The sequence below is a fragment of the Heterodontus francisci genome, chromosome 1 (assembly GCF_036365525.1).
Source record: "Heterodontus francisci isolate sHetFra1 chromosome 1, sHetFra1.hap1, whole genome shotgun sequence".
NCBI classification, from domain to species: Eukaryota; Metazoa; Chordata; class Chondrichthyes; order Heterodontiformes; family Heterodontidae; genus Heterodontus; species Heterodontus francisci.
This window is the reverse complement of record NC_090371.1, coordinates 172,862,703-172,885,454: the sequence shown is the minus strand read 5'-3', so window position 1 is coordinate 172,885,454 and position 22,752 is coordinate 172,862,703. Positions and strand designations below refer to the sequence as shown.

At 43.3% G+C, this 22,752-nt stretch overlaps 1 protein-coding gene and 1 long non-coding RNA gene across 2 annotated transcripts in view; one reads left to right on the top strand and one right to left on the bottom strand.

Annotated features, from left to right (window-relative positions):
- Window positions 1–208, bottom strand: part of LOC137349284 (uncharacterized) — a 45,983-nt gene extending 45,775 nt beyond the window's left edge. Inside the window, exon 1 of the long non-coding RNA XR_010969328.1 lies at window positions 130–208. This is a non-coding gene — a long non-coding RNA (uncharacterized lncRNA). The remainder of the gene's footprint in view (window positions 1–129) is intronic.
- An 84-nt stretch (window positions 209–292) lies between these two features.
- LOC137369796 (tyrosine-protein phosphatase non-receptor type 13-like) overlaps window positions 293–22,752 on the top strand; it is a 66,313-nt gene continuing 43,853 nt past the window's right edge. The window contains exon 1 of the mRNA XM_068031326.1: window positions 293–600. The gene's annotated coding sequence lies outside the window, so the exon portion shown is untranslated. The remainder of the gene's footprint in view (window positions 601–22,752) is intronic.

The following is a 22,752-nucleotide window of genomic DNA, read 5'->3' as shown; positions in this document are numbered from 1 at the left end:
AGTGTGTTACAGCTAACGAAGTCTTTTCGAAGTGTTTTGCTACGTTGGGACTGATCGAGTGTTACTTGGAGTGTCAATTACGCCCCTTTGTTTTTAAAATGCGGCCTATCAATGTGAAAAATAAAATACCTGTGACACTGTGCAAAATGCTTGTCTTATCACGACTTTCCTCAGTATTGACCATCGCCTGCTACAGACCTGGCCAGCTGCCTGGAAGGAAAAGGACTGCATCTCCCAGTTTGCAGCAAGAGCAAAGCGTTCGGTCACGATGCGCAGGCGCTGCGAACCTGGCCGACACAAGCTTTGCTACAATCGGACAGTCTGCAACGACGTGGATACACTGTAGCACGGCTGGAGCAGCGACGCCGTGCAAAGCCCGCACACACAGTTGCAAAGAGAAATGCTCGAGTTGCTACAAGAGTTGTTGGGATCCCTGTAGTGAAAAGCCTTGAGTTGTTGTGAAATGTTCCTCTCCTCCCAGACGAGTCATTGCGGAGATGCGCCTGTTGCTGTGTTGAGTCGCAGGGCTGCGAAGGCTCCGGTGCGCGCCTCGACCGCAGTGCTGCGAGAGCTCCTTGTTTTCTCTTTCTGCCACCGCCGGTAGGTTGGAAGAATTTAAATAGATTGCTCCGAGCTGAAGGGGTTTAAAGTGAACCCGGATAGGAGGTGAAATGCAGTCGACTAACTAGTGACTAAACGGTAGGACACAGTGCCAGTGGTAGCAACAGAAGAACTTGTCTTGGTGATTTGTAAATCGAAAGGGGGGAGAGAGGGGTGGGGGAAGCAACAAGGGAGAAAATGGATTAAATCCATAAAACATACCGCCTCGGATTTTAATTTTCAGTATTGTGTTGGAAATCATATGTTCTTTATTGTATCGGCGTTTTTTGTTCTCACTATTTCTGAGTTGTTCACTTTTTGCCTTCAGAATTTGAGTTTTGGTAAAGAAACTTAATTTGACAGACAAAGCGTCTCGTTAATGGGCTGGTCTTAATGCTTTATCAAATGATCAAAGGGAATGTTTTTATGAAAACATACCACTTTTAAATTGTGATTTTCTTCTGTAACAAGTAGTGCTACTTTTGATCATAATACCCCTGGCATCGTGTGAAGTCAGTTAGATCAGTTGCTTTCTTGAACAATAAACTGGGGTTATGCTCTCCTGCACGTTTGCTACAAAACATGGGTCGTAAAGATCATCTCAATAATGTTCAGGATTGAAAGAGATCAGTGATTTTCAAATGCTCCATTACTCTTTGTGTTTCGGATGAGGGATTTGGTTGGGGTTGGGGGGGGGGGGGGGAGGAGGAGGCGGGGCGGTGGTGGTGAGAGGAGAATGCAGCTTGTCAGAACCTTGTTCTGTGTGATTTTACAAATATATGTTCATGTACAGCTGTGTTGGTCACGAGTTGTGCATTTCAAATCTGGTAGTCAGTAAAACTGGATTTGATCTTTAAGATTGTAGTCCGGTTGGCCAGGCAATGCCATACTCTATGAACTATTGTCCCCATAGCAACAATGCAATTAGCGCAATGAGACAGGAGCAGCCAAACTGCAGGCCTAGTGATGAGTCTTCACATGCCAGATTTTTTAGAAAACAGTGATTTGCATAGTTTTCCTGAAGAGTGCCAGTCGTTTGCCACCAACACCTCACACTCATTTATGACAAGTACTGTGTAATTATTCTGTACAGCTACATCAAATTAAGTCCAGTATTTGAACTTATTTCATTGATTAGCTTTGATTCACCATTTCTTTTGATTCAAATAGATCGCTTATTTCTCTAGCCTAGTGGTCTATACATATAAAAATTTGGTGTTTTCCTTACAATAAACTTTTTGTTTTATGGAAGGGGGGGGAAATTAAGACATTTTTTCTTGTGCTGTAGGTACAGAGATGTGTAGCATTCAATTTTACCGTACACTTAAAATCCTGATTTTGCTAGTATTTGTAATAATTTGTAGATCCTTGTTTTATACAGACTGGGAAGCTATATTGGGTTCAGTGTCCAGTCTCTGATGTAAACCATCATTAGAGAGACAGTAATGAGCAATGGTCTTGTCCTGTACCCTGTGCTGCCTATGTGCTACCACAGTGACGCAGTGGTGAGCACCGCAGCCTCACAGCTCCAGCGACCCGGGTTCAATTCTGGGTACTGCCTGTGTGGAGTTTGCAAGTTCTCCCTGTGTCTGCGTGGGTTTCCTCCGGGTGCTCCGGTTTCCTCCCACATGCCAAAGACTTGCAGGTTGATAGGTAAATTGGCCATTCGCAATTGCCCCTAGTATAGATAGGTGGTAGGGAAATATAGGGACAGGTGGGGATGTGGTAGGAATATGGAATTAGTGTAGGATTAGTATAAATGGGTGGTTGATGGTCGGCACAGACTCAGTGGCCCGAAGGGCCTGTTTCAGTGCTGGATAACTAAACTAAAACTTCACTAAATAGGGTGTGGTCAGGCTATAGCTGGGCGAGGACAGTTGTGCTTGAAAATAACTTAAAATTATTTGGTTTAAAAGGTAAATAATCTCATAGATGAAACTGTATAATAAAACTAGAACGAAAGTTAACGACTTGCTGAACATAATGATATCAGACGAGATGACTTGGTGGGTGCTGGGTTTGCACTGTATGTTCATTTAACGTTGTCCTTCAAACATTGTTCTACTGCGGAACATGGATGAAATTGAAATACAGATGCAAAACTAGAATGATTCAGTTTCTTGACCAGACAGTTGATGTATTCGATGGAGAAAAAATAATCTGAATAGCATTTGTTCAGCACAATGTCAACATGTACTGTACAGCTACTGAAGATGGAAACTGCAATGTTTTTATAATCAGTTTCAATTATAGCTGAAATATTTGATTACCGTACCAGAATAATCTGGCAAGATCCTAGATAAAGTATTTGCTCTTCAGCACTTTTCTGAATTTGTGCCTTAAAACTTCTATGAATTTAAAAGTATTGATTGAAATATTCTTGTCATAAGTCAGTAGGTATTTCGGAAGGGCAGGAAACTAGGAAAAGGTGGTGGGGTAGCTCTGTTAATTAAGGATGACAGTACAATAGAGAGAGGTGACCTTAGTTGTAAAAGTTAAGATGTCGAATCAGTTGGGTAGAGATAAGAAATAGTAAAGGTAGGAAGTCACCTGTGGGAGTAGTTTATAGGCCCCCTAACTAACCACACTGTAGGACATGGTATACAGGAAGAAATATGGGGGGCTTGAGAAAGGTGCAGCGATAATCATGGGTGTTTTAATCTACATATGGATTGGATGAATCAGATTGGCAAAGGTAGCCTGGAAGATAAGTTCATGGAGTGTTTTTGGGACAGTTTCTTAGAGAAAAATTCTAGAGCCAACCAGAGAGCAGGCTACTCCAGATCTGGTAATGTTTAATGAGACAGGATTAATTAATGACCTCATAGGAAAGGCACCCCAAGGTAGCAGTTTTCAGAACATGATTGAATTTCACATTCAGTTTGAGGGTGAGAAGAGTGGATCTAAGACCAGTGTTTTACATTTTAAATAAGGGTAATTATGAGGGTTTGAAGACAGAGCTGGCTAAAGTAAACTGGGAAATTAGGTTAAGGGATAGGTCAATATAGATGCAGTGGTAGACATTTAAGGAGATATTTGATAACATTCAGCAGAGATACATTCCAGTGAGAAAGAAAAATTCTAGGGGAAGGATGCACCATCTGTGTCTAACTAAGGAAGTTAAAGATTGTATCAAAGTGCAGAGAAGGTTCAGTCGACCTGATACCAGGGATGGGGGATGTTATCTTGTGAGGAAATGTTGGACAGGTTGAGTCTGTATACATTGGAGTTTAGAAGAATGAGAGGTGATCTTATTGAAACATATAAAATCCTCAGTGGATTTGACAGGGTGGATGCTGAAAGGATGTTTCTCCTTGTGGGAGAGACTAGAACAAGGGGACGCAGTTTAAAAATAAGCCAGAGGTGAGACATTTTTTTCTGAGGTTTGTGAGTCTTTGGAACTCTCTTCCCCAGAGAGCCGGGTCACTGAATATTTTTAAGGCAGTGGTAGATAAATTTTTGACTAACAAGGGAGATGAAGGATATAGGGGGTGGGCAGGAAAGTGGAGTTGAGGGCACAATCAGATCAGCCATGATCTTATTAAATGGCAGAGCAGGCACGGAGGGGCTGAATGGCCTACTCCCATTACTAATTCATATGTTCGTAAATTGAAAGAAAAAGCATACAATTCAGCGAAGAGTAGTGGCAAGTCAGAAGATTGGACAGGATATAAAAAACAGCAAAGAATGACTAAAAGAATAATGAGAGATAAATTAAGAGTACTGGAGAAAGCTAGTTAGAAATCTAAAAATGGATAGTAAACATTTCTACAGGTATTTAAAAAGGAAAAGAGTAAGTAATGTGAGTGGCCCTCTAGAGAGTGAGTCTGGGGAGTAAATAATGGAAAATAAGGAAATGGCGGAGGAATTGAACAGATTTTTTGCATCTGTCTTCACTGTTGAGGATAAAAATAACATCCCAAAAATAATTGTGAATCAAGAGTTGAAAGGGAGGGAGGAACCTAAAACAATTACCATCACCAGTGAAAGGGTACTGAGAAAATTATTAGAACTAAGAAAGTAAATGCAATGTTGTTGTTTATTGTAAGAGGAATGGAATATAAAGGTAGAGCTGTTTTGCTACAGTTGTACAGGGCATTGGTGAAACCACATCTAGAGTATTGTGCACAGTTTTGGTCTCCTTACTTAAGAAAGGGTATATATTTGCATTGGAAGCAGTTTAGAGAAGGTTTACTCGACTGATTCCCAGGAATATTTGCATTGGAAGCAGTTCAGAGAAGGTTTACTCGACTGATTCCCAGGAATATTTGCATTGGAGGCAGTTCAGAGAAGGTTTACTCGACTGATTCCCAGGATTAAAGGGTATCTTATGAAGAAAGGCTGGACAGCTTGGGTCCGTATTCATTGGAGTTTAGAAGGATGAGAGGTGATCTTATTGAAACGTATAAGATCTTGAGGGGATTTGACAGGGTGGATATTGAAGGAATATTTCCCCTTATGGGAGAGTCTAAGACTCGGGGCACAGTCTAAAAATAAGGGCTCTCCCATTTAAGACAGAGATGAGGAGAAATTTTTTCTCAGAGGGTTGTGAGTCTGTGGAACTCTCTTCCCTGGAGAGCGGTGGAGGCAGGGTCATTTGAATGTTCTTAAGGCAGAGGTAGACAGATTCTTGACAAATAAGGGAGTCAAAGGGTATCGGGGGTAGGCAGGAAAGTGGAGTTGAGTCCACAAAAAGATCAGCATGATCTTGTAGAATGGCGGAGCAGGCTGTTCCAGTACAGCTACGACACTGGCATCTACCCGGCAATGTGGAAAATTGCCCAAGGATTTCCTGTACACAAAAAGCAGGACAAGTCCAACCTGGCCAATTACTGCCCCATCAATCCGCTCTCGATCATCAGTTAAGTGACGGAAGGCGTCTTCGACACTGTTATCAAGCGGCACTTGCTTAGCAATAACCTGCTCAGTGACGCTCAGTTTGGGTTCTGCCAGACCACTTAGCTCCTGACCTCATTACGGCCTTGGTTCAAACATGGACAAAAGAGCTGAACTCAAGAGGTGAGGTGAGAGTGACTGCCCTTGACATCAAGGCAGCATTTGACCGAGTATGGCATCAAGGAGCCCGAGCAAAATTGGAGTTAATGGGAATCGGGGAAAACTCTCTGCTGGTTGGAGTCATACCTAGTGCAAAGAAAAATGGTTGTGGTTGTTGGAGGTCAATCATCTCAGCTCGAGGATATCACTGTAGGAATTCTTCAGGGTAGTATCCTAGGCCCAAGCATCTTCAGCTGCTTCATCAATGACCTTTCTTCAATCATAAGGCCAGAAGCGGGGATGTTCGCTGATGATTGCACAATGTTCAGCACCATTTGTGACGACTCAGAAACTGAAGCAGCCCGTGCAGAAATACAGCAAGACCTGGATATTATCCAGGCTTGGGCTAATAAGTGGCAAATAACATTTACGCCACACAAGTGCCAAGCAATGATGATCTCCAACAAGAGAGAATCTAACCATCTCCCCTTGACATTCATTGGCATTATGATCGCTGAATACCCCACTATCAACATCCTGGGGGTTATCATTGACCAGAAACTGAACTGGAATCGCCATATAAATACCATGGCTGCAAGAGCAGGTCAGAGGCTAGGAATCCTGCAGTGTTATGTCCAGGTGAGAAAGGTGTGTCTAGGGGTCCCTTTCAGCCTTCATTTGGTAATACTGTAACAGGGTTCTATTTTTAAACACGCTGTTTTACTCTCCCCCTTGGTGAATCCTTGTTCACTGCTTTTCAATTATAAGGCAAAGAAACCAGCAGAAACAGATTTTCTTAGGTTTAAAAAAGAAAAGTTGAAATTTATTAAATTTGAACTTAAACTCTAATTCGGTTGACACCTTCGGATACACCATGCTAGCATGCATACACGATACACACATGCAAATCGAGACACAAAAGAGCAGAAGAAAAATAAAGTGGAAAAGTTTAAGACAATATCTGAAGAGTATTTGTTACGGTTCTTCGAGCTCACTGCAGAGTCCATGATCATCGGTAGATCTTGCTTTTTGTTGGAGCCCAGTATTCTTTTTAAACCTTGTTTGCTGTAGGAGACTTCTCTATTGGAGTTCATGTGTCGACAGTGGATTCAGAAGCTTGTGAGAAAGAGATGGGAGGAAACAGGAGAGATCTTCACAGTCCAGGAGCAAACAGTCTTTCTGAGTTCAAACTCTCTGTGGCCAGTTCAAAAGACCCTGGAACAGCCAGTTGGTCATGTGGCCAGCTGGTCTAACCAGTCCTGGATTGTATCACCTGAGCAGTCTCTGGAATGCTCTTCTTACACACAGTACCTGGTGATCAAGGTCCATTGTGGGTTGAATATGTCAGGGAATGGTCCTTTGTCCTGAGCACTGTCTGTTAATATCCAAATGTCTTTTCCAGCCACAACTAATCTGTTTAATAAGTCATTTCCTCACTCCAACAACAATTTAAAATCAATGTTCATGACAAAATTAATGTGCCTCATTCATGGCAGGTGGGGTCCTAGCATGACATGCGGCTAGCAACTCATCTCCTGACTCCCCAAAGTCCGTCCACCGTCCACAAGGCACAAGTCAGGTGTGTGATGGAATACTCTCCACTTGCCTGGATGGGTGCTGCTCCAATAACACTCAAGAAGCTCAACATCATTCAGGACAAGGCAACCTGCTTGATTCGTACACCATCCACAAACATTCACTCCCTCTACCACCGACACACAGTGGCAACAACATGTACCATCTATAAGATGCACTGTAGTGACACACCAAGGCACCTTAGACAGCACCTTTCAAACTCGCATGGACATGTAAATGAAGCTAATAAAGTTGATGAGGATGGGGAAGTAGAGTGCAACTTAGTGTGGGACAGGATGCAACCAGCGGAGTTTTAAAGGAGGTGGAATTTCTATAGGATGAAGCTGGGGAGGCCAACAAAGAAGGTGTTGGAAAAGTTGAGTCTGGAGGGATTGTACTACCATTTGGTAGGCTGCAGAGAAAGGAAATTAATTTTATTTTTGGATGCTGAGAAAATGTAAAACACAAACTCCACGTTGGAATCCATCCTGTACAACATTGAGTGGGTGCTCAGTCCCATGACTAGAGGTACTTAAGCTGAACATTTATTATTATTAGACAATAAATGTTGTATTCCTTGCTTGCTTACAATCTCAGGGAAGCTGAATGTGGAGTCAAGCAGCTAAGCCTGTATTTATCCTCCCTCTGGAGTTTTCCAGTAGTTTCATCTTGGATTGTGCCACAAGTATGCAGAAGTTTAAAGGCAGAGTAACCTGCAACTCTCAGATTTTTGGAACTTTTGTTAGGTCGTGGGGAGGAGCTGTTGGGGTTTGTCCTTCGGCACGCCAACACACATTCTCCAGGCATATCTATGCTTCTAGCAGCCGCCAGAGTCACTTTCTATTCTTTATTACATACACATCTTGGCATGAATTAGTTTGATAGTCAGCTACAAATCAAAATATTACCCTGTTGATACTTTGGAATATTTCCCAGTACCAGGCAAAATGTTTAATAACATATAATTATGCACTAGTGATTACCTATTGTGAAAATTTAATAGTGATAAAAGCCAAATGTAACAAGTGGTGCATGAAAACTGAAGAGATCTAGACTTCTGCTTTCAATGCTTCTCAAAATTGATTGCAATTTTGGATACAAGCTTACCTATTTTGTACATCGGTGTTCTTATGTTACCTGACAGCTTCCACTATGTTTGATTTTTTTTTAAAGTTTAATTTACTAGTCAGCATTCCTTTAATCAATTCAGCTCAAAGTCACAGAAAAAAATAGTTTTAGTATTTTTAGCTGTATTTTAACACATTTTGTAGGCATTCCATCTCTTAGAAAAAACAGATTGAGCATCTTTGGTAAATACAGTAGTGTCCACTGTACTTAGATTAAAGTTTTGTATAGTTCAAACCTGTAGATGCTCTCCTTTTGATCATGATGACCTAAACTGAATATAATACTGCGCTTAAATAGAAGGATGCTGTGATTTCATTAATGATGTGCCGGAAGGAATTACTTTAACTGCTTGATGCACATGCTAACTTTGCTTTCCAGCTGCATAAGATTTGCACAAGAGGAATGGGTTTACATATGAACATACGACCAGGAGTAGGCCACTCGGCCCCTCGAACCTGCTCCGCCATTCAATAAGGTCATGGCTGAACTGATTACTCCACATTTCCACCTACCCCCGATAACCTTTCACCCCCTTGCTTATCAAGAATCTATCTACCACTGTCTTAAAAATATTAAAAGACTCTGCTTCCACTGCTTTTTGAGGAAGAGAATTCCAAAGACTCTCAACCCTCTGAGAGAAAAAAATTTCTCATCTCTGTCTTAAATGGGTGACCCCTTATTTTTAAATGGTGATCCCTAGTTCTAGATTCTCCCACAAGGAGAAACATCCTTTCCACATCCACCCTGTCAAGACCCCTTATTTGTTTCAATCAAGTCGCATTTATTTAACATCTACCTATTTATAAAAACCTGCATCTAACATTGATATGTCATATTACAGAAATAACACTATAATGAAAAGTGTGAAAGAAAGGCAGTCATTTCCCGTTTGTTTTTTCTGACTTGGAACCAGAAATTTTTAAGCACTTGTTCACCTTCAGACTTCTCTTACCAAACTAATTAACTCCAGGATGTGCCTACTTTCAACAGTTAGACTCTGTGGCTCAAATAAACAAACTACATAAAATACATCTTCATCTTAACATCAGAATAATGATATATTAATGTTATTAATGAACAGTGCACATCTGACTTTACCAGGAGTAACACAACAGCAGGTCAATCACTATTTACTCTAATGTTGCACTTTTGTAATACCTTTTCATGTTATGAATGCTGGACCTTGTAACATGATTGTCTTAAAAATTGTGATTTTTAAAAAGTTCAAGATGGAGTCCAGAAGGTCAGGTGACCTCACCTCCACTCTGCAGAAGGTTACCAGGGCAACAGAGAACATAGATCAAAGACTTTCCTTTGAAAACAGATTCTGCAGGGTTAACACCTGAAGATTAATGGGTTTCACCCTCTCAGACTTTTGGGACATAAAACAAGGAGTCAGTAATTGGGAAGATGCAAGTTACCAGGCAAGTGTGAACACCTGGGAATGATGTAAAGGCCCAAGTGGCTTTGTGAACTCAGACTTGTGGTTTCTGCATTTTGGAGCAGAACAATAAGCTGTTGACTCCTGAGTCCAGTTAAATTTAACAAACTTTCTGAAGACAAACAGACTGTCAGAAGGGAACCCATCAGGTGCAGCCTTAAGGCAAACTGTAAGAGGAGAGACTCAATGGTGGCAGCTGGAGAGAGAGAGGGGAATGCCTGCTCTCTGAAGATATATAGTGAAAGGCTGTGAAGACTTGAACCTGTTTTGAGAGTTGAAATTTGCGGAGGAGTGAAGGAGCCCCGGGATCACCAGAAATCACGTTATTCGTGGATGTCCAGATTGGAAGTGTTCAGAGAAGTGAGCGCAGAGAGTATTGCTTTTTGAAAAGTCTGGGAAATCCATTCCATTGCAACTAGGAGGAAAATTGGTGGTGTTGTCAATAATGAGGAGATTACAGTTCACAAAATCCTGACTGAGTTCACAAAGCCTTAGATTACAGGACGATATAGATGGGCGGAGCAGTGGCAAATGGAATTTAATCCTGCAAAGTGTGAGGTTATGCATTTTGGGAGGACGAACAAGGCAAGAGAATATATAATGGATGGTAGGACCCTGGGAAGTACAGAAGGTCAGAGGGATCTTGGTATACTTGTCCATAGATCACTGAAGGCAGCAGCACAGGTAGATAAGGTGGTTAGGAAGGCATATAGAATATAAGAGCAGGGAGGTTATGATGGAGCTGTATAAAACGCTAGTTTGGCCACAGCTGGAGTACTGTGTACCGTTCTGGGCACCACACTGTAGGAAGGATGTGATTGCACGAGAGAGGGTGCAGAGGAGATTCACCAGGATGTTGACTGGCTGGAGATTTTCAGCTATGAAGAGAGACTGGATAGGCTAGGGTTGTTTTCCTTAGAGCAGAGAAGGCTAAGGGGGGACGTGATTGAGGTATACAATATTATGAGGGGCATTGATAGGACAGATAGGAAGAAAATGTTTCCCTTAGCGGAGGGGTCAATACCAGGGGACATAGATTTAAGGTAAGGGGCAGGAGGTTTAGAGGGGATTTGAGGAAAATCTTTTTCACCCAGAGGGTGGTTGGAATCTGGAATGCACTGCGTGAAGAGTTTAGGGCGGCACAGTGGCGCAGTGGTTAGCACTGCAGCCTCACAGCTGCAGGGACCCGGGTTCGATTCTGGGTACTGCCTGTGTGGAGTTTGCAAGTTCTCCCTGTGTCTGCGTGGGTTTTCTCCGGGTGCTCCGGTTTCCTCCCACAAGCCAAAAGACTTGCAGGTTGGTAGGTAAATTGGCCATTATAAATTGTCACTAGTATAGGTAGGTGGTAGGGAAATATAGGGACAGGTGGGGATGTTTGGTAGGAATATGGGATTAGTGTAGGATTAGTATAAATGGGTGGTTGATGGTCGGCACAGACTCGGTGGGCCGAAGGGCCTGTTTCAGTGCTGTAAATCTAATCTAAAGGTGGTAGAGGCAGGAACCATCACAGCATTTAAGAAGTATTTAGATGAGCACTTGAAAAGCCATAGTATACAAGGCTACGGGCCAAGTGCTGGAAAATGGGATTAGAATAGTTAGGTGCTTGATGGTCGGCACAGACATAATGGGCCGAAGGGCCTGTTTCTGTGCTGTATAACTCTGACTCTATGCCTCGAGGAGGAGTTTGGGACTTTAACCGCAAAGGATTTCGTCAGTAAAAAGGACTGTGTAACATGTAAGTGTGATGTGAGGTTTTCAAGTGTTGGAGGGGGCATAGCCTCATGATGAGGGATCGATCATTTAAGACTGAGATTAGGGGGAATTTCTTCACTCATGTCTCTACATCTTTGGAATTCTCTACCCCAGAAGGCTGTGGATGCTTGAGGCTGAGATGGATAGATTTATGGGCTGCAGGAAAATAGAGGGATATGGGGATCGGGTGAGAAAGTGGAATTGAGATGCAAGATCAGCCATGATCTTACTGAATGGCAGAGCAGGCTCGAGTGGCCATACTGCTTCTATTTCATATGTTCCTGTGTAGTCTTAGTGATGAAGCAGATATGAAATGTGAAGTTCAGCTTAGAGTAAAATAAGGTGCAGAGGTTGTGTACCATTGGGTTCGACCTGAGCAAACAGCTGGGAATAGATTTAGAGTTGAGGACTAAAATGTAAAGCTTCTGACTTGCTGATAAGCTGGAAAAAGTTCCTGCACATCCAATATTTACAGTAATACATCTCAAAATGCTTTCTTGTAAGCGGGGTAAGAAAATAATGGGTTTGTTTGCAATTGGAAAGCAACACGGAAGTCAAAAATTTAAATCCCACCATAAATTGTGACATTGAATTCAATAAATTTACATTTTGTCAGCTAATATCAAAAACTTATAATGAAACCTTCAGGACAGTCATTAAAGCCCGACTTGTTCACTGATGTTGTTCAGGGAAAGGAACTTGCTGCCCCTACCAAGTCTGGCCTATATGCAACTCCAATGAAATGTTATTTGGTTGACTCAGAATGTTCTCAAGGTAACTAATGATGAGAAAAAAAATATAGCACTGCCAGTGTCACCCACACCCCAAGGACTCATTTTTAAAAATGGGTGCCCAACATGAGGGGAGAAAATGGAGACACATAGGGAATGTAGGAAATGGGTCAGGACATGATTTGAAGAGAAGGATTTTCAGGTGTTTTAAAAGCTGGAAAGAAGGTAGCAAGGTGCAGAACTGGTTCGTGAATTCTAGAGGGAAACAGCATAGTGCCTGAATGCGCAGCTACCGGTGGTGGGACTCGGCCCAAGGTGAAGCCCATGGACCAAAGTAATTTAGAATGCATGCAACCTTCACTATTTTTCAGGAGAATTTGCGGAGTTGAGGGTTTTGGTACGGATAAAAGGATAGGTATCAGTAATATACGTCGATAATGTGAAATTTCTTACAAATGATGTTTATTTATTTATTTAGAGATACAGCACTGAAACAGGCCCTTCATCCCACCTAGTCTGTGCCGACCAACAACCACCCATTTATACTAACCCTGCGGTAATCCCATATTCCCGACCACCTACCTACACTAGGGGCAATTTACAATGGCCAATTTACCTATCAACCTGCAAGTCTTTGGCTGTGGGAGGAAACCGGAGCACCCGGCGAAAACCCACACGGTCACAGGGAGAACTTGCAAATTCCATACAGACAGTACCCAGAATCAAACCCGGGTCCCTGGAGCTGAGAGGCTGCAGTGCTAACCGCTGTGCCGCTGTGTTGCTGAAAAGGAACTTGTAGACAAAAAACAGGTAGGGCTAAGGATAGGAACTTGTAGACAAAAAACAGGTAGGGCTAAGGATAGAAACTTGGCACAGTGAGGGTGACCATGCAGATCTCGGAGCAGAAGCAATTACAGAAATTGTGGTGGTTACGTTGGGATGGATTGGAAAGGAACCATGGCAGAGTGGGGCCATAGGCTATGGAGGAGGCTTAATGGTAGAGGAGGATGGGATGGTTGAACATGTCAGAAGGCACAAAGAAACCGAAGAGGGGGTGGTACCGTGGTTACAATCACATAGAGCATAATTTGTGACTTTGAATTACTTTAGCCCATTTTCAGCACTGAGTTATAATTAACGGTGATCACAAGCTGATGAAAAAGGTGGCTGTGAAAATAGATGGTGATGACATGTTTGGGAATTTGGTGAGGAAGGAGTGGTTGGAGATGGGGTGGTAGTTGGAGTTGTCCAGAGTGGGCTTTTGATGCAATCACAGCAGTTTTGAAGAGAGAACAACTGATAATGTCGCTGAAGAGAGTTAGTTGAGACATCAGTGGGCTTGGGAGGAGGAGTTGTTCATTTTCCTGAATGAGATGATTCTGGTAAAAGCTAAATAGAAGCTGCAAAAGAAACTACTGATTCTTCTGGGGGTGGTTTTGAGTGGAGGAAGCAGTTGGGCAGAAGGAGGCTGAGGCACCTAGGACTAAGTTTCAGCTTTGCAGATGCAGAATGTCGTGAGGTCTTCACACTAAGATTTGAAGTTAAGGATAGAGGGGATTGTCTTTACCCTCCAAAGATGTCGAAGATTTTTGATTACATTAGGACTTTTGAAAATCTTTAGTGCAGGCCCTAGTAAACTTTGGAGGCATTCGTCCAAGGTTGCATACATCTGCTTGTCGTCCTGTTTACTGATGCATACTAGCACAGTAAGTAGGTGAAAAATATATTGAAATTGAAGGCCCATTATGGGAAATGTTTAGGTCTGGTCACCTTGAGTAAATTTTGGGGAAGAGGAGGAAGGAAAATTAAATATCTACCTCCTATTAAAATTTTAACTTCTTAAATGATTCATTAAAATCAAGATATTAAGGGGAGTAGTCAGGGTAGATTGGGAGAAACTATTTCACCAGTTAGGGAGTCTAGGACTGGGGGGCATAGTCTTAACAATTAGAGCCAGACCTTTCAGGAGTGAAATTACCAAACACTTGTTCACTCAAAGCATGGTTGAAGTTTGGAACTCTCTTCACAAATGGCAATTGATGTTAAATCACTTGTTAATTTTAAAGCTGAGATTGACAGACTTTACTAAGTCAAAGATATTAAGAAATTTGGGGCAAAGACAGGTATATGGAGTGAGGTCACAGATCAACCTTGATGTCATTGCGTGATGGAACAGGCTCAATGGAGTAAATGGCCTACTCCTGTTCCTGTGTTCCTAATAATCTACTGTCTGCAATCGTCAATTAATTAATTAATGAGTGGCATATTCAAAAGGAAAAAAACAGAGCTGGTAACATACTGTACCCAAACAGCCTAGGAGACTCCTAGATTTTATTCATGATCTGTTATGAGTCAGCTGATTTTAGTTGGGACAGTGGTGAGAGTGCAGCATTTAGCCTTGGCAAAGATGGGAACAAAATAGACTATGGGCCTGATTTCAGTTTGTTATCTGGTGGCCCCTGCTAGAATGTACAGCCATGTAACTGTTGGAAAAAGATAGCTGCATTGACCTCTACAAAGAATAGTTTGATGCTTGCGCGTAAAAGACGCTATATAAATGCATGTTCGCTCACCTTTGGGCTCTCTTGCTGTCTGTCTTTCTATCCCCACTCCCCTCGTGACTCTCTCGCATATTGTTTTTAATATATAATCTAAACAGGTGATATAAGTGGGGCTGTTTTGATTTCATTTGGGTTGGTGGATATTTTGGCAGACACAAGGGTGCTGAGTGAATGCTGACAGTTGAATTTTTTGATTTAATCTGATCCTTTTATACCACCTCATTTGAAATATGGTAATATTTCATTGCATATTCTGCAGATCCAGAATATATTCTAGCTTGCAATATGCAAGCCCTGTAAATGCTCCAACTACACACAAGAATGTATTTGTTCGATCTATACAAACGATCAGTATATTATAAATACAATGCATTGAAACTGTTAATGTTCACACCTTTTTATATTGTAGCTTGTTTTATGTCCAATTGAAGACCGTTGCATGTGAAATGATTCTCAGTTACATTACCTCAGCAGACTTGTCACTTACAGATGTGATTTATATGCTCTTCATGCTAATCTTTTCATCTGTTTGCTAATCTGCACACTCTTAATACCATTCACATCTCATTCTTTTCAGTCATAGCTTTCATAATTTTCCTGTGTCTTGCCTTCCATGGCAACATTTGTCAATTCCTTCCTAAAAACTGTTTCGAATTTTTGAACTGAAAATATTAACCACCTGTAGCTGTCTCTGAATTTGTTTTTAAATATGTGCTTGATGGGTTGGTACTTCCAGTGCCCTGTCTTTGATTTTTAAAAATGTGCTGATGGATGAGGAATGTGTACTGTATTGAAAAATGAGTACATTATGTACTGTCATAGTGAGATGACTAGATTTCCTTTCTCCCCCAATGAGCATGATATGCAGTATTGATGCAAATGTGGGTTTCCAGACACAATGATGTGTAATGGGATAATTGTTTTGTTGTTGCAGTGGGATTTCTTCAGATGTGAAGCTGGCATAGAAACAGAATGTGGCGTAGGTTTTGTATTCCAGCAGTAAATATCATATCTGATTTAGTGGCAAATGGTAGCTGAATGAATGAGGGGGCAGAGGAAATGACTCAGTTCCCATTTGCTCCAAACAAAAGTATGTGTGGCTGGGATAGGGATCCATGAGTGGAGATTTTTTAGTCCCCCTTTTTTTTTAGCTTTTAAACTGTTGAGAGGAGCAAATTGGAAGGGTGTTTGGGACAAAAGAGTGTGGTTTTGTTTGGTTCCTGTAGTGCTTGATCCAGATCATCTGACTTGGTCTCTTGCTTGGTAGTGAATTGCTGGCCGTATAGCATGTCCTATTGAAAGTCATAAAACTGGTACATTTTTATTTATTTTATTTATTTAGAAATACAGCAGTGAAACAGCCCCTTCGGCCCACCGAGTCTGTGCCGACCAACAACCACCCATTTATACTAACCCTACAGTAATCTCATATTCCCTGCCATCTACCTACACCAGGGGCAATTTACAATGGCCAATTTACCTATCAATCTGCAAGTCTTTGGCTGTGGGAGGAAACCGGAGCACCCGGCGAAAATCCACGCGGTCACAGGGAGAACTTGCAAACTCCACACAGGCAGCACCCAGAATCGAACCCGGGTCCCTGGAGGGTATGGATGGCATGTCTCCTATCTTAGACTTACATCTGTGCACAATTTAAATGGGAACAATAATTATGGTTGTCTTGACTCTACTATGATTGGAGTAAAACAACTGCATATCCTCCCACAGTCAATTTTCATCATAATTCTGCAGAATTGTACTGAGGAAAGAAGTTTAATTCGCCCTAAATTTATTTCTTAAAAATACAGACAATAGGAAACAAAGTTTTTCTGACAGTATGCTTACCTAATAAGGTAAGTTGCCACTGTGTTCCAATGACTTAATTTTGCTGATTGTTCAGACTAACAATCTGTAGCATGAAATCATAATTGCACCCTGTTCCAAAAATCTTTTTACAATGGGTACAGTTGAATTCCATTCTTAATTTAATTAAAAATGGGGATATTATTTCTTGACCTTTACAAATTGGAAATACTTTTGCAACTGAGCATTATAGGTGACAACATTCTTTTTGGAATGTAAACACAGAAATCACTCCTTTTGTTGTAGCATCTGCTTCTTGGAGATTATAACTTACAAAAGCTCGAACTATTTTTTCCAAAATTTGTAAACAAGATGGGTTTGAAGAATGAAGACCCTCAACAAGACCTGGGTTTAAAATACTGAAGCACTAGTCTGTATTTCAAGATTCGTTCTTACTATTATTTCACATCAGTTCACTTGGTAATGTTACGAGCAGGTGAGAAAGGTGTCTAGGGGTCTTTTGCTGACTTCACCTGGCCTTATTGTAACAGGATTTAATTTTAAAAACAGTGCTTTGAGCTCTGCCTTTTGTGAATCCTTGTTCACAGCTTTCCAATTATAAAACGCTAGTTAGGCCACAGCTGGAGTACTGTGTACAGTTCTGGGCACCACACTATAGGAAAGATGTGCATGCACTGGAGAGGGTGCAGAGCAGATTCACCAGGATGTTGCCTGGGCTGGAGCATTTCAGCTATGAAGAGAGACTGAAAAGGCTAGGGTTGTTTTCCTTAGAACAGAGAAGGCTGAGGGGGGACATGATTGAGGTATGAGGGGCATTGATAGATTAGGTAGGAAGAAACTTTTTCCCTTAGTGGAGGGGTCAATAACCAGGGGCTATAGATTTAAGGTAAGGGGCAGGAGGCTTAGAGGGGATTTGAGGAAATTTGTTTTCACCCAGAGGGTGGTTGGAATCAGGAACGCACTGCGTGAAGAGGTGGTAGAGGCAGGAACCCTCACAACATTTAAGAAGTATTTAGATGAGCACTTGAAAAGCCATAGCATACAAGGCCACGGGCCAAGTGCTGGAAAATGGAATTAGAATAGGTAGGTGCTTGATGGCTGGCACAGATATGGTGGGCCGAAGGGCCTGTTTCTGTGCAGTATGACTCCATGATAAAGAAACCAATTCACACAAGTTTTCTGAGGTTTAAAGAAGAAAGATGAAATTTTATTAGAACTTAAACTCTAATACGGTTAACGCCTACGGATATACAACACATCCACGCGAGCATGCACACGTGATACACGCATGCAATTAGGGACAGAAAAGAGGAAAATATAGCATAGAGGAGTTTGAAGCAATATCAGAAGAGTTTCTTGTTTACTGTGCTTCAAGCTCACTTGATTGTAGGTAATCTTGCTGTTTGTTGGGGCCCACTATTCTTCTTAAACCTTCTTCACGCAGGAGACTTTTCTCTCTTTGAGGTTCACATGTCTTCACAAGATTTCAGTTCTGTGGGAAAGAGATGGAGGTAGGCAGGACTGGAGAGGAGCTTCTGTTCCAACTGGGAGCACAGGGCTTTCTGAGTTCAAATCTTCTGTTCACATTCAAAAACCTCCAACAGTCATGTATCCAAAACTGATCTGACCACTTCTTCTTTGTATTGGGGAAGCAATGAATGGGTCCCCATTGTTCCAACACCGTTAGTTACAATGCACATGTCTTTCCAGTCAGGGGCTTGCAGTTACAAGTTTTAATGTTCGTGTGGCGAAATCATGTGTTCCTCAGTCTTGGCAGATGGGGGTTTTGCCTGACAGTAAGCATATGTCTGGTGTGGTGCTGAACAGTCCAGTCCAGGAAGATCCCAAGTTTGATACCAAATCTGCCATTCCAAAACACATAATGCTCAGTCATTCCTTCATGCAGAACTATGTTCCTGGTCTCTGCTGCATGACCAGGATTGCTTTCTTCCACCTCTTTTTCAAAATGCAGATACTCTGCCATGGAAATCCTTATCCATACGTCTTTATATCTTTTGAGGCTTGACTTCTTCAATGCTAGCCTCCTTCCTACAGGCTTCAACTCATCAAAAATGCTGCAGACTTTATCCTTCCCCATTTTGAGTATTTATCAGGAAATTTATTTTTCTGATATGTGCTGTCTGCATGAGGCCCTGCCAATGGTGTGGAGCCATTTGGAATTTATTTTAAGAGATGAGGCCAGGATTGGACTAGTGAAGTAGTGGAGGGATCTGTACAGGTATCTAAACAAGAATTGATGCTTTTGAGGGAGGAGGGGGAAAAACCTCTCGCTGCTTTGGAATTAACTCCCCATGGTTTGGAACTCCTTCCCTAAATGCTTCTACTGCTCCAGTTCACTTACCTATAAAGCTCTCTTTAAAACCGGCCTCTTCAACCCAGCTTCTGATCGCCTCAACTAATATCTAGTTCTTTGACTTGGTCTTTCTTGTATCTCTTTGACTTTGTGAAGTGCCTTGGGATGTTTTTAATGTTGTTTTTGTTAGCATAACTTAAAGTGAAAATGTGGACCTTGTTAACCTAGTGTTTTCTTGTGTAATAAACCATGCCCCCATGATATGGAAGGGTACATATTGCATATTCTGCTCTTGGAGGTTACAGGACTCATGTCTAGCAATTATCTCAGTTGCTATAAATTGTGTACTGGAATTTACTTAGACTTGCATTATGTCATCAATCTTCTCTGCATTGTTCAAATAATAAATGCAAGACTGTAGTTGAACGGTGAAGATAATTACAGTTTTTACAACTCTAATTTAACATTATGAAGCATAAAAAATCATGATTCACTACAAAGTAGAGAGCAATATTTTCAAAGATCAAAGTGACACCTAACAACGCAGTCCCTGCTCCCTCCCGCGACTGGTCCCTGCTCCCTCCCACTTCTGGTCCTGGTACTGGTCCCTGCTCCCACCTGATTCTGGTCACCGGTACTGGTCCCTGCTCCCTACTGATTCTGGTCACCGGTACTGATCCCCGCTCCCTCCTGATTCTGGTCACTGGTACTGGTCCCTGCTCCCTCCCGCTTCTGGTCCTGGTCCTGGTCCCTGCTCCCTACTGATTCTGGTCACCGGTACTGGTCCCTGCTCCCTACTGATTCTGGTCACCGGTACTGATCCCCGCTCCCTCCTGATTCTGGTCACCGGTACTGGTCCCTGCTCCCTCCCGCTTCTGGTCCTGGTCCTGGTCCCTGCTCCCTCCTGATTCTGGTCACCAGGACCGGTCCCTGCTCCCTCCCGCTTCTGGTCACCGGTACTGATCCCCGCTCCCTCCTGCTTCTGGTCACCGGTACTGATCCCCGCTCCCTCCTGCTTCTGGTCACCGGTACTGGTCCCTGCTCCCTTCCACTTCTGGTCACCGGTACTGGTCCCTTCTCCCTTCCGCTTCTGGTCACCGGTATTGGACCTTTCTCCCTCCCGCTTCTGGTCACCGGTACTGGTCCCTGCTCCCACCCACTTCTGGTCACCGGTACTGGTCCCTTCTCCCTTCCGCTTCTGGTCACCGGTACTGGTCCCTGCTCCCACCCGCTTCTGGTCACCGGTACTGGTCCCTGCTCCCACCCGCTTCTGGTCACCGGTACTGGTCCCTTCTCCCTTCCGCTTCTGGTCACCGGTATTGGACCCTTCTCCCTCCTGATTCTGGTCACCGGTACTGATCCCCGCTCCCTCCTGATTCTGGTCACCGGTACTGATCCCCTCTCCCTCCTGATTCTGGTCACCGGTACTGATCCCCGCTCCCTCCTGATTCTGGTCACCGGTACTGATCCCCGCTCCCTCCTGATTCTGGTCACCGGTACTGATCCCCGCTCCCTCCTGATTCTGGTCACCGGTACTGATCCCCGCTCCCTCCTGATTCTGGTCACCGGTACTGATCCCCGCTCCCTCCTGATTCTGGTCACCGGTACTGATCCCCGCTCCCTCCTGATTCTGGTCACCGGTACTGATCCCCGCTCCCTCCTGATTCTGGTCACCGGTACTGATCCCCGCTCCCTCCTGATTCTGGTCACCGGTACTGATCCCCGCTCCCTCCTGATTCTGGTCACCGTACTGATCCCCGCTCCCTCCTGATTCTGGTCACCGTACTGGACCCTTCTCCCTCCCGCTTCTGGTCACCGGTACTGATCCCCGCTCCCTCCCGCTTCTGGTCACCGGTACTGATCCCCGCTCCCTCCTGATTCTGGTCACCGGTACTGGACCCTTCTCCCTCCCGCTTCTGGTCACCGGTACTGATCCCCGCTCCCTCCCGCTTCTGGTCACCGGTACTGATCCCCGCTCCCTCCTGATTCTGGTCACCGGTACTGATCCCCGCTCCCTCCTGATTCTGGTCACCGGTACTGGACCCTTCTCCCTCCCGCTTCTGGTCACCGGTACTGGACCCTTCTCCCTCCCGCTTCTGGTCACCGGTACTGGACCCGTCTCCCTCCCGCTTCTGGTCACCGGTACTGATCCCCGCTCCCTCCCGCTTCTGGTCACCGGTACTGATCCCCGCTCCCTCCCGCTTCTGGTCACCGGTACTGATCCCCGCTTCTGGTCACCGGTACTGATCCCCGCTCCCTCCCGCTTCTGGTCACCGGTACTGATCCCCGCTCCCTCCCGCTTCTGGTCACCGGTACTGATCCCCGCTCCCTCCTGATTCTGGTCACCGGTACTGGACCCTTCTCCCTCCCGCTTCTGGTCACCGGTACTGGTCCCCGCTCCCTGCCGTGATCTCAGCCGTTTTTCCCCGCACGGGGGATGCGTGGAAGAGATACAGTGACAAGATAAGCACGGGAGGGAGCGGGGGAGCGAGGCCACGGATTCTGTTGTAATGCACACACAATCCTGCACATACAGCTATCCTGGAGCTCAAATTTAAACACACAGTTCACTGAAGTAATGTTGGATCAAGATGTTGATTTGGCTATTACAACACAGAAACAGCTCTCTGCTGATGTTCATACTGAACACGAGCTCCCAGGATTTATCTGTTCCAACTTCCAAAATGTTCGAAATCTCTTTTTAAAATTTGGGCTTTTGTCCTGAAGTAATCATCAATAAAATTAATTAAACAACCCATTGCGGGGAGCAGAAGCGGGTCCAGAAGTGGCGACTTCGGTTTCATTTTGTTGTTGCGATAGATTGAGCAGTGCCATCTTTGTTACTGGCAGCTGCCAAAACGTCTCAGACAGTGACGTTAAAGTGCAAGAGGCTGCATTTGCGCATGTGCAAGTACTGCGTCACCTAGTGGTTGTGTTGTCAGCAGACGCAGCCTTCAAAGATACATTGTAGAAAATTCATTAAAATATAAAACTGTTGTGATATTTTTCATAACTAGAAATAGTCATGTGATTTTCAAAAAAAGTCTTACCAAAACACCACCTGTAGTTACTTTATGGTGCTTGGAAAATGTCCATATCTAGCAGTGGAAAAGCTCATTTTGATGCTAGAATTGCCTATCATACTGCTGGGACACCAAATTATTACTTCAAAATTAGTTAGGTTACTGAAAGTACTATAAAATACTGATGCAAAGCTTCAGCAGGGGCCTCCTTTTTGGTCAGCTGTGAGTGGCACAACATCAGATATACTCGAGAAGTGTCTCATGCTGTGCGTAAGTTAATTTACCCCATCCTAATTAAACAAGATCATGGCTCCAGCTAGACAAATTGGAGTCTGCCAGTTATTTTGGATGTTGCAGAAAACATGATGGTTGTATTTTAATTTCAGTTTCTTAGACTTTACAAATATATACCGCAATCGTAGGCTATATTTTCACCCTTCAGTCAGTAATACAATTCAAACCACCTGGACCTCACAATACTTTAAAAAAAATCTTCAGTCATGGTCCCAGCAGTTTTCCCTCAAAATTGTCCTGCAGTTGTCTGTTACAGCATCTGGTGCAGTGTGATGTGATTTCAGAATAAAAAAAAATTCAGGATGACTGAGTATGTCCAGGTGGTGCTGTCATGAAGATTTGCCAGCTGGCAATGTCAGCAGTTGAAGTTTTGCAGTAGCTTTGGTTTCTATTGAACATCATAAAATGTAAATCTAATGGCAATGAAATTAAAGGGGTGTCGGGAAGGTGCCGAAAATGTGGGATAGCGTGTTGAAAATCTGCAGGGCTTGGAATTGTGAGGCCTTGCAGCTCC